The 14,878-nt window shown below is 32.9% G+C and overlaps 1 long non-coding RNA gene across 1 annotated transcript; it reads left to right on the forward strand.

Moving 5' to 3' along the window:
* Positions 1–7,058: 7,058 nt before the first annotated feature.
* On the forward strand, positions 7,059–9,905 carry LOC134699769 (uncharacterized). Its single transcript, XR_010103663.1, has 2 exons — positions 7,059–7,872; positions 9,604–9,905. It is a non-coding gene; the product is annotated as an uncharacterized LOC134699769 (long non-coding RNA).
* The last annotated feature ends 4,973 nt before the right edge of the window (positions 9,906–14,878 follow it).

The raw sequence follows: 14,878 nt of genomic DNA on the forward strand, positions 1-14,878 counted from the left end.
CATTAAAGTTGTTATTGAAATGATTATACCGGTGGTCGGTGGGCAGGGCTGATGTATATGTCAAAGACCTGTCAATGAATTTTCCTTTCATTTATTAGGTTTTTTCCCAGCTTGCATATAATTTTGTACAACTTCGTACTCTTTTTGGCCTTTTAAACATATTTTGATTTGAACGTCACTGATGAATCTTTTGTAGATGAAACGCGCGTCTAGCGTAAACATACAATTTTAATCCTGGTATCTATGATGAGTTTATTTGATGAACAATATACATGTGTTTATACTGCAATCAGCTATTTTACTATACAGATAAAGCTATACGTATAAACGTTAGCTTTATACGTCAATGACCCAAACTAACCTATAAGCCCCGCCTCCTTATTGTATTTCATCAACAACGACACGTCACGACCATGACAACGTAAAGTAACAATGATCAACAATGGTCAAACTTTTATGAATTTAAACTTTTATGTCTTCAAATTGGTTATTTATATACCATGATTATCAAATGTTATTAATTAAGTTCATTTTCCCTTTCTAATTCCTTAATATGTCAATGTCTTATCGCCTGGGCTACGCTCATAGGGGAATACCCCAAAATGGTACCCCAAGAGGGAAATTCCAAACACTTTTTTCAACAATTTTTGTTATATGTTTTTTTTCATTTTTAAGTTTTTTTTCGATTTCAGTATAAAAACAATATACGTATAGTGTCTTGAAATATGAAATTTATTTGTATTCGGCACGAAACGGGAAAATGCTCGGTAGAACCTCGCATTTTCCCGTTTCTAAGCCTCATACAAATAAATTGCATATTTCAAGACACTATACGTATATTGTCTAAATGTACATTGTTGGAAACAATATAATTTATCCGTAAAAACCAAAGAAACAGGACAAAATGCAGTTGAAGAGAGTACAACTACACTTTATGAACAATTAATATGTTTATTAAAGTAAAGTAAATTAAAGTAATCTTTATTTAAAGTCGGATTGCATATATACATTATGTATATAATAACAAGGAACATTCACTCTTAAGAGCTCATTAACCGACTGTTATTGTTGCTATCCGTCAATTTGTATCCGGCAGTAAACGCTAATTTGGTTGATAATATCCAGATACTTTTAGTATTACTTGTCTCTCATTTATAAAAGAAATCGACATAGTTTACACTCGAAGAGCGAAGATGACCCTAAAAATGCATGAACAACGGTCTCACACATATATACAATATATAGAGGCTGAGCCTCGCCTTTCGTCCTGTTTTTAAAGCTCATACAAATGAATCCTATATTTTCCGACAATGTACATATATTGTGTGTATCCTGAAATTACTCCTATCACTTGAAAATTTAGTTATTTTTAAAAAGCCTAAGTCATTGTCTTTAATTTGTTAAAGAAATCGACATAGTTGAAACGCGGACAGCGACGAGAACACCACAAAGAACTAGTTTGGGAACAGAAATATTCATGTTACCGCTTGCTCAACATTGAAGTGGAGTAACAGGAGACTTTATTTGTACATGTACAAATAAAGCAAAATATTTATTTGTATGATACCTGTTATTTGTACAATAGCTGGCTAATTGCAAGATAAATATAAATATTCATATCACAGCTTGCTTAACATTGAAACGGGGAACAGGAGACTTTTTCAGTACAAGTACTAAAAAAAAGAAAACATTATATTTGTTTACCTGTTTGTTATACAATTATTGTCTGAATGCAGAAGAATTAAGTAAATAAAACAACTCCAGATATGTTAGATATATTTGTGTAAAAAATCGACTTAGCATGAAAGCAGACCGTGAAGAGGACCGCAAAATGAATTGTTACACAAACAGTATTTACATTACATCTTGCGCAACATTGAAACAGGGTTACTGGGTGGCTATATTTCTACAAACTATGGAAATTAATGTTTGTGTACCTGTTATTTGTACATTGGTTTTGCTGATTGAAGGTTAAATCAGTTTTGTTGGAGATGTTGCTGAAATATCAGTTTTGGGTCATATGAATATTTATTGTTGAATTTTATTAAGTCATTTAGTCACAAGTAAAAAATAGGTAGAAGATACATTTTGAATCAAGGAGCATTTACACCCCATAAGTTGAAGAAAAACTAAAAAAGACTATGGAAAAAACAAAAAACGACGAAAAGGCAGGCAAGTCAACAATGCACTTATCAATATAGAAAACGAAAAGTCGACTGAGCAATACAAACCCAACCAAAAAAAACTAGAATTAAGTCAGCTGATGTAGAAGGATAATCATTTCCATTTCATTGTTTAGTTATAATCAATGCATACGTTTTAGTAGCACATATAAGTTGATAAACCAATAATGTTGGATGGGATGAGGATGCAACTCCAAAGGGGATGGGGTTAAATTTATCAAAAAATACACTAATCAGGCAAGAGTTCACACCAACTAGCTAAGTGTATCCTATCAGTAAATCTAAAACTTGTATAACAAGACCAGTTTCCTTTACGTGGATAGTATATTCTATTCCGTAGCCGTGGTATTATCCAAAACGAGTAGCTTCTAAATTTAAAATAACCTTTTGCTCCGAAAATATGCAATAAATTTATGGAATGAAACATTTCGCCAGTTTTATTCAACGGTCATAGCTCGATTTGAGGTTTTGTGGACTCGTTCGTCCTTACGTCATTTGGCGCTGGCGTTGGCAGATTTTCTCTGTCTTTTTGATTTTTGATTTTTGTTTATTATTTTTCGCCTTTTTGTTTTAATTTCAAATTCAATACTATTACAAACATGCAATTACTGAGATTTTATTTGAAATAGGTAAAACTAACCATCAAACTTTAAAACATTTGTTAAAGTAATAGAGGCAAAGATAACCAAAGGGACATTCGAACACTTTTGTCGAAAATAAACTGACAACGCCACGGCTAACAAAGGGAAAAGACGACCAGACAAACAACAATACACAAAACAACATAAAAAACAAAGACTGATGATGAAGAACCCATCAAAATTCTGGAGTGATCTCATGAAGATTCCAAGACATCTTGATATGAGAGTACCACTTACATTTTGAAGAAAAAAAAGGGACGAGAGATACTAGAGGAACAGTCAAACTCATAAATCGAAAATAAACTGACAACACCATGGCTAAAAATTAAAAGACAAACAGACAAACAATAGTACACATGACGCAACATAGAAAACTAAAGAATAAACAACACGAACCACATCAAAAATTTGGGGTGATCTTAGGTGCTCCGGAAGGGTAAGCAGATCCTGCTCCACATGTGGCACCCGTCGTGTTGATTATTTGATAACAAAACCGGTAAATATTATAATTCGTTAGGTCACATTCAAGAAAGGGAAGGGGGTTGTAGTTACGACGTAAGGAACATATCCAATACCATTTGGAGAATCTGCACATCCTTACAAGTTTAAAGCCTGGTATAGATCCAATGTACATGAAGGACACAACTAGTTCAATCGTTCAATATCAATGTACCATTTCAAATTGGCAAAGTTTATAATCATGCTAATTATTTCTTTAAATTTTAGTTGTTTTTACATAAAACTTGGCCTTGTTTGTGAGGCAGTATTTTATATCTCTTCTGCAGTGCGTCAAATAATGTTCCATCTCTACGTGAAAGTATATATGAACAATTCGGATTGTATTAGTTAAAAGCAAAATCACACAAACTCCGAGGAAAACTCGAAACGGAAAGTCCATATTCAAATGGCAAAATTAAAAGCTCGAACACATCAAACGAATGGACAGTGACTGTCATATTCCTGATTTAGTACAAGAAATCCATTTGAATATATTTCTATTACGATTTTTATCTCCAAAATGTAGAAATAGTTTTTTACTACTTTTCCTTCAAAATAGATGATAAGTATAAAATACGAAACCACAATTATTTTATGACGCAATAATTTTAAGTAAGCGGATAAAAATATATCTCTTGTCGGAAGTGACATCGCTTTTATATACAATGAACAATGTAAAATATGATTCAAATTACTGCGAATTAGGTGTATAATAAGTCTTCTATTTTTCCAAGTAACCATAAAGAAAGCTATGTCAATATGGTAAGTACTTTTATTTCTCTCACTATGAATACTACAGACTAACACTTTCTTTTAAATCTATACCTTGAACTGAATTTGTATTATTTTCAGTTAAAAATTATTCCATTTTTTTTTTTATAGGTATATACTTTTTCTCAACAATAATTTTTTCAGATGTTTTTCATTGAATCATGGAAAAGAACTGAAAAAAAAAAATGAAACGATCTCTTAAAATCTATTTTCCTTTGATTTTATCATGTAATTAGGTTTTGGCATATTTATTTAGATATTTTTTTTGCATGTGTTTCAACTTTATTGCAATTTAAGTCTTTTCATTTAATGTATTTCCATTAATTACATCATTTGAAAAAGAGGGACGAAAGATACAAGAGGGACAGTCAAACTCATAAATCGAAAATAAACTGACAATGCCTGGCTAACAATGAAAAGAAGACAAACAGAAAAACAATAGAACACATGACACAATTTAGAAAACTAAAGCATAAGCAACTAACCCCATGTTGGAAACATGCATACTTAATTTCGTCTTTATTCCTACTTGCAGATACGACATACATTCTGCTGGTTTACTGTATTGGTTTGCTGTTTAACTGTTGCAAGCAGAAAGGTTCCAATTCGAGATTGTGCATCTTGTAACGCTATGTATAATAGACAGTGTACTGAACAGCCTTGTCCATCTACGAATATTATAATTAAGTCGGCATGGACCCATCGTTGTGCTGAGATCTGGGACGAGTGTGAAATTCACTGTGCTGTAACGACTCACGCATAATATAAAACAAATTCTTGGAATTTATAAATAGGTAGGGGAGAATTTAAAAAAACTAGTATCGTTGATGTATAACAAAAAACTCTTGGAGTATGAGCATTCACAGGACAAAGAATAAAAGAAGATCTTGTGACATTTTAAAATTCATTTGAAATCAGGACAGATATTAAATATTCAACAATTCAACTTCGACGAATAATAATTCACTCTTGGAATTTGTACAAAAGCAGGACAGATCATAAAAGCAAGTGGAGGTATAATAATATACTAGGAATATATAAATATGTACGAAGTAGGACAGGGATTAATTGGTACCAATTCCCCCTCCCCAAAGGCAACTAAAAACAAACTGAAGAACAAATGCACTTGAACTGCAAACTTCCTTTAAGATTAAAAAATAAAAAGCACTTAATGATTGCATTAGCATATACTCAAATCTTTATTATTGTTAGTAGAAGTATTAATACCGATTAACTTGATCTACTATTGAAAAATACTTTAGTGTCAACACAATATCATATTATTTTGATAGTGAACTGAATATAACAAGCTACTGAGATCAATCCCAGTTGTTCGTGCTGCTTAGTCTTTAGTGTTCTATTTTGAGTCTTTCGATTTATTATATGTCTGAATGTCTTTTTCTTTTTATGCTATGGCGTTGTCAGTTTAATGTCGATCTATGAGATTGAATGTCCCTCTTGTATCTGTTGCCCCTTTTTTCAATGAATTTAAAAACTTATGTTTTAGAGCTAGCGTAAGTATATCTATAATCGGACGTTAGAATTAAAATGTCTACATCAACATTGGTTTGATTTGACTTTAACGAAACTACTAAGTTAAAATGCCTTGGCAGTAAATATACTATATGAACATTATACATAGAGAGACAGATTACATTTAGATTTTTAAGATTTAAGGCATCTTGTATTTTAAAATTCAAATGTTCATTCACAATCTGCTAGTAAACAATGAACAATTTGATAATTTAACTACCCTAAATATAGTGTTTCCACCTCTCAGCTGGCTCCATCATTAGGTGGATCCCCTCTCCTCGACTTTTTCGGCGCTGTCCACGACCATCTCCACGACAATCTCCAGGGTTGCGCAGACTGAGTTGATTTGACTCAGCCAGGAACCAGCTAGCTCTTCCACGGCTCTTCTCTAGCCCTTTCTCCATATCCAACCTTCCTCTGCCTGTTTCCAATCTTTAGTACAAGAGACCCCAAGCCTCTCCTCAAAGTTTGCGAAACAAAGCCTCTACAGCCTACCTCCTTTGGAAAATACCATGTTCTCCAATTATTCTCTTGGATGTCTTCTACCAATTCCTGGTACTTGGCAAACTTTCTCTCATTTTAATATAACGAATATTATATTATTCATGTATGTACATTTTCTCTGTGCTAACCGTGTTTGCTTTTTTTTTTGTGTGTGTACTTTATTCCTGTGCCATAAGGTTGTCATTTTATTTTAAAAAGTCCTGTACCAAGTCAGGAATATGGCAGTTGTTTTCTTGTAGTTCGTTTTTATATATGTTGGCGTTTGATTTTTTGTTGTAGTTCCGTTGTTGTCACCTTATAATTGATGTGTTTCCAACAGTTCAAGTTTGTATCCTGCATTCGTGTTTGCTTACCAGTAATCGTACGCGTCGTATGACTATTGAACAACGATCCATTACTGTTGCCTTCATTTAACATTAACACACGTAACCCTTATAACCTTTACAACCGCAACATAATTGTTCATTTGTATAGTATGGAATATGATTATTAAGTGCATAACTGTTATTTCTACTTATGTGATAACGCACGTTGTCTAACCAAACATAAAGTATTCATACGCTAAAATGCTCCACCTATTTTGAACATATGTGTAAATAACTGAGCACATCCAATTATTTACACGTCAACATTAGCCTTTACTTTCTAAAATCAATACAAATGGCGCAGTGACCACCTCTTAAGTTTTATTCCCTACAAAAAATGTATCTGATCTGCATGTTTAGTCCATCAAACTGAAATAATAAAGTCCATGTCAAACACAAGATGTCAGAATCTTGGACAAAATATTTTGCAACAAAATAATCTACAAAATAAATACAACACATTTAAATACTGTTCTATATACAATTTTGAATACAAATATTTTGTATACAAAAAAATAGATAAAAATAAACTTCTTCCTATATATATACAATGTATATATATATATATGACGTGCGCGTATGTGGTCACTACCAAGTCCTCGATAACTAAAAACCCGTGCAATTTACTTTTATACTGACCGCCAAACCGGTTACCGGCAATAGTATACAACTAATACAAAATCTCCTTTAAAAAAATAATGCTCAATCTTTCAAATACCTTCCGCATAACGATCATAAATTGCTTCTTTTTATCATTGTTTTTATCATTTGGTTTGAAATGATTATTGTTTCATTAAATCATTTGTTGCTTAGAATGGTAGATATTTCAAATAAATAGTTGCTTTGGTTCGAGTCTGGTATCTGGAATGAGTTTTGGCAATGAAATGTTATTGTGTCAACGTAGAGCATTTGCTATTGTGCTTATAATATTCTAGGTTGCAAAATGTTAGAATTCAGTGTATCAAAAAGTAAAATCACAAAAATACTGAACTTAGAGGAAAATCGATTCGGAAAGTCCATAATCACATGGCAAAATCAAATAACAAAACGCATCAAAAACGAATGGACAAGAGCTGTCATATTCCTGACTTGGTAAAGGCATTTTCAAATGTAGAAAATGGTGGGTTAAACCTGGTTTTATAGCGCTAACCCTCTCACTTTACAACATATTAGGTCAAATATATTTGGATGAAACAAGAATCTACCACATATTGCTCAGTCGCTTTATATTACAATTAGTGGTTTAAGATATGTTCTAGACGGATATGACACCGAACCTGACAAATACTGTGGTTGAAATTATACAACATTTGATGTAAAAATCAGTCATCAATTTATTTTTGAACTGAACTGAAGATCGATAGGTATGCAAAAATGGTAAGTACAATTGTACTATATATGTCAGATCAAAATTATTTAGCACACGTTTTATAAAAGTTAGGAGTCTTGCAGTTGGTATCCATTTGTTTGATGTGTTTAAGTTTTTGATTTTGTCATATGATTAGGGACTTTCCGTTTTGAGTTTTCCTCGAGTTCGATATTTTTTTTTTTGATCTTGAAGCTTGAAGATTAACTTTTTTATCAGCACAAGTTTGCCAGGTTATGTGACAAACTTTTATCCCGAAAAAATCCTAGTGTTCATCTTTGAATGGTATGTTCGGAAAATGCTTTCTAGTAGCATTTATTGATTAAAACTTAATTATTTCTAAATTAAGTAATAATCAAAACATCATCAACAGTACATCTTCAAATATTTTTACTATCAGTTATAATTATTTGCATATATTCAGATAAAGTGCATTTCATCTTCCATTTGTTTTTTGTTGATTTTCATGGAGAGTTGATAGGGTTTAAATAGTATTTGTTTTTTTCCAAAATGGAAGATGAAACGCAATTTAACTCGATCTTCCTTTAAGATAAAAAAATAAATAAAAATAAAACTTAACGAATACACAAAAGATAATAATACATACTTATTACATAAACTAAACACATAATTTGTTGCGTTTTAAAGCGTGTTTTTTCAACAACCAATTGGCATTGCCATGAGAACCAACAGTGCTTCTTTCTTTTAGAGCAGTTTCTTTATTCATTCGGGGCTTACTTCATGCAGAAGCTTCTGAAGAGGAATGAAAAACAAAACATTCAGTATCCTTAGATTTAATTTTCCGCTATATTGAAGATGTCCTATCACTAAATAATCAATCGCATCTATCCCATTAAAATTATATAAATGATTCATTAGCTACAACTGAAGCTGCCTCGTTAACTTAAATCTAAAATTGACAATGAGGGTATTTTAGGAACTAAATTTGACGACAAGAAATGATTGTTGTTTCACCAATTGTGAATTATTTCTCCATTTATACGTAACAACATTCAAGCAGAGTCTAAAAAAAGTAAAATCACAAAAATACTGAACTTAGCGGAAAATCAATTCGGCCAGTCCATAATCACATGGCAAAATCAAGTAACAAAACGCATCAAAAACGAATGGACAAGAACTGTCATATTCCTGACTTGGTACAGGCATTTTCAAATGTAGAAAATGGTGCATTAAACCTGGTTCTTTAGCGCTAACCCTCTCTCTTTAATGACAGTCTATAGAGTATATATCTTCCAGTTGATATGATATTCTCGGGGTTCAGTTTCGCTTCATGATTTCCTTAACAGAGTGTACCTTCAAACATGATTGCTGTTTAACCAAACGTTCCAATTGGTGAAGAAGATGACTATGAATGTATTCCTATATAAGTAACAACCCTGTCTTTTTTTCCGCGAATGTATCATACCGCATATCACCTTACATGAGCAAAACAAAGGTTGTCATATGTGGAGCAGGATCTCCTGGACCTCTTGGACCGTCAGGATCACATGAGATCACCCCAGATTTTGTTGGGGTCTAGTTGCACAGTTTATGGTTTAGTCTTCTACGTTGTGATCTACATATTGATGTTTGTGATTTCGCCTTTTCTTTTAATTGCCACTCCCGTTCTCAGCTTTTTTAACTTACAAATTTAAATGTCCATTTTCACCTGAATTTGATTTGGTAACTGTATGTCCTATGACAATTTATCGATCTAATAATCGATTTTATTTTTATTTTAGAAGAATATAACCATAATCTCAGTAGCTGTTATATGCCTTTCTATGATGGTATCAGGAAGAACGATCGCAATTCGACACCGTAGGGAATGTGACTCGTGCAATATGCGCTTTAATAGGAACTGTATCAATCGACCGTGTCCATACGCATCTTTCAATGACCGGTCTTCCATCTTCAGAGCGATCTGTGTCACAGACTGCGCAAGTCGATGGAGCCAGTGTGATGTGCATTGTAAACGTTGGACAAAATAATATCTCGTGTCCAAACTGTTGTTTTGCATCACTGAAGGCACAATAGTGTCGAACTACTGTCATGTACATTGTAAACATTGGACAAATGACATTTTATTTTCATTTTGTTTTGTGGAACCATTGAATATTTTAGCCACTGTGATGTGAATTGTTAATATTTGACAACTCACATTTTAGTTTCATACTGTTTCATTATATGTGTTAACGTTATTGCTACATGTGTATATCCGTATATGATAAAAAAATTTTGAGGAAATGTGTGAAATCATTCAGTTGTCATTTCATTCAACTATCGTTACCAATACCTAGAACAACATTTCTTTTACAACATGAAAACAATCTTCCTAATTGCCATTATTTTAAACGTTTATATATATTCTATTGGTTGAATGAACGTTAAAGTGCAAGAATTATTAAAACATTTGCATTTTATATAAGTGATGTATATTTTGTGCATAATATTTAATAAACAACGAATATATTATATAAATTTCACTCGTCGATTTAATGTGTGTAATGCATTGGCAAGTGTATCTTCCATCTTATTACTCAAAAGATTGAAATGTCATTTAATGTCAGTGACAAACATCACAATTCATGTTTCCTGTGGGTTTTAAATCCTGGCGTATTAAATTTTAAACCTGGTACCTTTTTTAGCTATTATACGTGCGTTTCTCTGTCCTATATGTTCTCCCATTTATTTGTATTGTATTCCTGTCATGTAACGTTGTCATTTTAGTGTTACATTTAACATTGGCATAAAAGCGTGATGTTTGGAATGTCACAAAACTAGGTTCAACCCACCATGTTTTCTTAAAATGTACTGTACCAAGGCAGGAAAATGGCCATTGCTTATAATAGTTCGTTTCTGTGTGTGTTACATTTTAATGTTGTGTTTCTGTTGTGTCATTGTTATATTTGAAGCGTTTCCCTCAGTTTTAGTTTGTAACCCAGATTCTTTTTTCAACCGATTTATAAGTTTCGAACAGCGGTATACTACTGTTGCCTTTTAAAAAAAAAGGTCTATGATTAGTTGAAACTCTGGAATAGAAGGGGCAAAAGATACCAAAAGGGACAGTCAAACTCATAAATCGAAAATAAACTGACAACGCCATGGCTAAAAAGAAAAGTCAAACAGATAAAAATGAGAATGTAAATGGGGAAAGAGTCAAAGAGACAACAATCCGACCATAGAAAAGACAACAGCAGAAAGTCAACAAAAGGTCTTAAATGCAGCGAGAAATTCCCGCACCCGGAGGCGTCCGTAAGCTGGTCCCTAAACAAATATATGTATACTAGTTCAGTGATAATGAACGCCATACTAAACTCCAAATTGTACACAAGAAACTAAAATTAAAAATAATACAAGACTAACAATGTCCAGAGAATCCTGACTTGGGACATGCACAAAAATGCGGCGGGGCTAAAAATGTTTATGAGATCTCAACCCTCCCCCTATACCTCTAGCCAATACAGAAAAGTAAACGCATAACAATACGCACATTAAAATTCAGTTCGAGAGAAGTTCGAGTCTGATGTCAGAAGATATAACCAAAGAAAATAAACAAAATGGCAATAATACATAAATAATATCAGACTACTAGCAGTTAACTTACATGCCAGCTCCAGACTTCAATTAAACTGATTGAAATAGTATGTCTTCATCATAGGAATATCAGACACAATCCTTCCAGTGATGGGTCCAGTATCATACCATCATATCATGTATGAGAAGAACATAACTGGTTTTTAAATTAATGTGTCTAGTTCCGATGCAAAGACCCTATAAGTTAATTAATATTAACGCCAAAATATGCAATCTTTAGTGACCTGACAACAGTATCTGAAATATCTGAACGTAAAACAAGTTGAGCTATATTTACGAATGATGGTAAAGTTGAATGTTGATATATTTGCTGCAACTGTAAAGCCTTCTTCTCTAATGAGAAAGGTAAATAAGTTAGATATACTTACTGGAGGTGTGATGAGATGATTGAGGCTGTTAATTTTCTCCTTGATAATATTTACATACGTTTCGGCACCAAAGTTTATAGACAGGTTGTAGGTATCCCCATGAGCACTAATTGTGCCCCTTTAATAGCAGACTTTTTTTTTGTACAGTTACGAATCACAGTTTATGACTAAACTCAGTAAAGACCCGTCGAAATTGCATTTAATTGATAAATTCAACAACACTTACCGTTATCTTGATGATATTTTTTCGTTAAATAATCAAGAATTTTCTCAATATACTGCTGAAATTTACCCCAAGGAACTTCGGTTTTAAACGGGAAACTACACGCTAAAATTTACGACAAAAGAGACGATTTTTCGTTCCCTATTGTAAATTTTCCATTTTTAGATGATGATGTTCCTTTGGCACCATCTTACGGTGTTTATATTTCACAACTAGTTCGCTATGCCCGTGTCTGTTGTGACGTTTTTTTATTTTAGCGAACGCAACCTATGTATTACTGGTAAATTATTAAATCAGGGATATCGTTACCATTAATTACTTAAAACCTTTACTAAATTTTTCCCTAGATATAAATATTTGGTTTTGAAGTTTGGTTGTACCTGTAAAAAACTTATTTCAAACGGGATAGCACATCCTCATTTTTACAGAAATGTTGTTAACCGTGCCCGGAAATTTAGAAATGATCCATGTAAACTTGTTGCTCCTTTAAATAAACTTATTCTTAAAGGTTACCTATTCAACACTGTGATAAGATCATTGAATATTGTTTTTATTGATATAAATATTGACTCTATTATCAGTAGATTAAAAGCTAAATATTACTAGTATGTTATATCCTATACATTTTCATGGATCTACAATCTGTCGATACCTTTAACTTGGCATTGCGCAAGGTCATGTTTTTCTCTGGCTGTTTATGACGTCTTTACACTAATTCCATTGTATGTTGGATGTGTACGGATTGATTGCTTAGTCTTAGAGGCATGATTTTTTATTAGTTGTTAATGGCTTTGAACTAGCTGTCAGATAACTGCGAGTACTCTCAAATCTGTGCATTGTGTCTTTTTGTGTCGGGATGTATAAGTACCCGGCCACGTCCACTTTTATTTTTTGTCTATCTGATGAGTTAAGCCTTTTTCAACTGATTTTTATAGTTCGTTCTTATGTTGTACTGTTATACCACTGTCCCAGCTGGTTAGGGGAAGGGTTGGAATCCCGCTTACATGTTTAACTCTGCCGCATTATTTATGAATGTGCCTGTCCCAAGTCAGGAGCCTGTAATTCAGTGGTTGTCGTTTATTTATGTGTTACATATTTGTTTTTCGTTCATTTTTTTACATAAATAAGGCCGTTAGTTTTCTCGTTTGAATTGTGTTACATTGTCCTATCGGGGCTTTTTATAGCTGACTATATGCGGTATTGGCTTTGCTCATTGTTGAAGGCCGTACGGTGACCTACAATTGTTAATGTTTGTGTCATTTTGGTCTTTTGTGGATAGTTGTATCATTGGCAATCATACCACATCTTCTTTTTTATATTATACCGATGATAAAATTTAGTAAATGTTTTGACTAGTTCGTTAAAATCTAAAACATTGTTACATACACGAGCGAATCGTACAAGTTGAGATATACAAACACGTAAGATGGTGACAAGGGAACGTCACCATCTAGAAATTTAAAATTATTGATAGGAAATGAGAAATCCTCTATTTTAACTTTTAATAGTACACAAGACACAACATAGAAATAAAGACTTAGTAACACGAATCTCACCGAACTAGGGGTGATTTCATGTATTAAGGAAGGGTAAGCAGATCCTGCTCAACACGTGGCACCCGTCGTACGCGTGTTAACACGACTTATCTTAATAGACCCAAGTCACCGATAAATGTCTGTTGTCGTTTCGTGCTTGAAAATCAAAAGCATTGGATTCAATAATACAAAGCACAACATATAAATAGTAAAATGGTATAGTATGGGTACTTCTTCATACGAACAACGGTTAATCAATTTCACAAAATATAAAAGTGAAATAGTCTTTGAAGCATGACTGTGAATAGTCAATACCATTAGTATGTTATTACAATGTATGTGAACGAAAGGCAATGGATAACAAACATTTGAGGTGTAATACCACAAAATCATTGTATGTCACATCCGGTTGGATCTGAAAAATGGTTGAAACAAATGTTCCCTTTAATTTAACAGTTGTAGGGGGTAAATCCCGCATTTCAATGCAGAAATCATTTCTTATTCGTAACGTGAATATATATAAAGTGTATCAAAGCGCAATCGTTTTTTGTTTGGTGCTTTTGTAAAACATTTTGGAAACTTGAAGTTACACGGTTGCAAGCTTGTACACAGGAAAAAAGGGGTGAAAATTTGATTGTTTAACTTGAAGTGATAGTTATTATTTTTATGCAATGACATTTTGACTGTTTGCTGGACAGGATAGAACTTTACTCATGCCAAGTATTTATCTACTAGTATTTGAAACAAAAAGGAATTCTGCATCATTTTTTGAAATTAAAAGAACAAATGTACAAAGACTAATTGTGAAAAATCAATTGTGGTATTGAATACGTCGCTGAAGATTTTTCGACGATATTCGTCGTAAGCGAGGTAAAAACAATTGTAAAATCGGTGTGTTTTCGGCACTTTATACGTTTTTGGGTAAGAAGGAACATGGCAGTCAAAAGATACCAAAGGGTCATTGAAATGAAAGGACAACGCCAAGTCTAAGAAAGAAACAGATAGACAGACAAACAATAGTACACAAATACAACCTTAAGACTGAGCAACAAAAACACAACCTAAAGACCGAGCAACACAAACCCCACCAAAAACTAGGGATAACGTATGTGTTCTAGGGCGTACCACATCACATGTTAAATGAATAAACAAACAAGAAAAATTCATTTCCCGCAAAAAAATCCAATGGTTTTTTTTTGTTTGTTTACTGTACTATCAATTTAAAAACGAATGAAAGAAACTGTCTATTTTTAAACAGAGTAGCAAATATACTTAATAAGGTGTTACATGTACT

The sequence above is a fragment of the Mytilus trossulus genome, unplaced genomic scaffold (assembly GCF_036588685.1).
Source record: "Mytilus trossulus isolate FHL-02 unplaced genomic scaffold, PNRI_Mtr1.1.1.hap1 h1tg000085l___fragment_1__unscaffolded, whole genome shotgun sequence".
Classification (NCBI taxonomy): Eukaryota; Metazoa; Mollusca; class Bivalvia; order Mytilida; family Mytilidae; genus Mytilus; species Mytilus trossulus.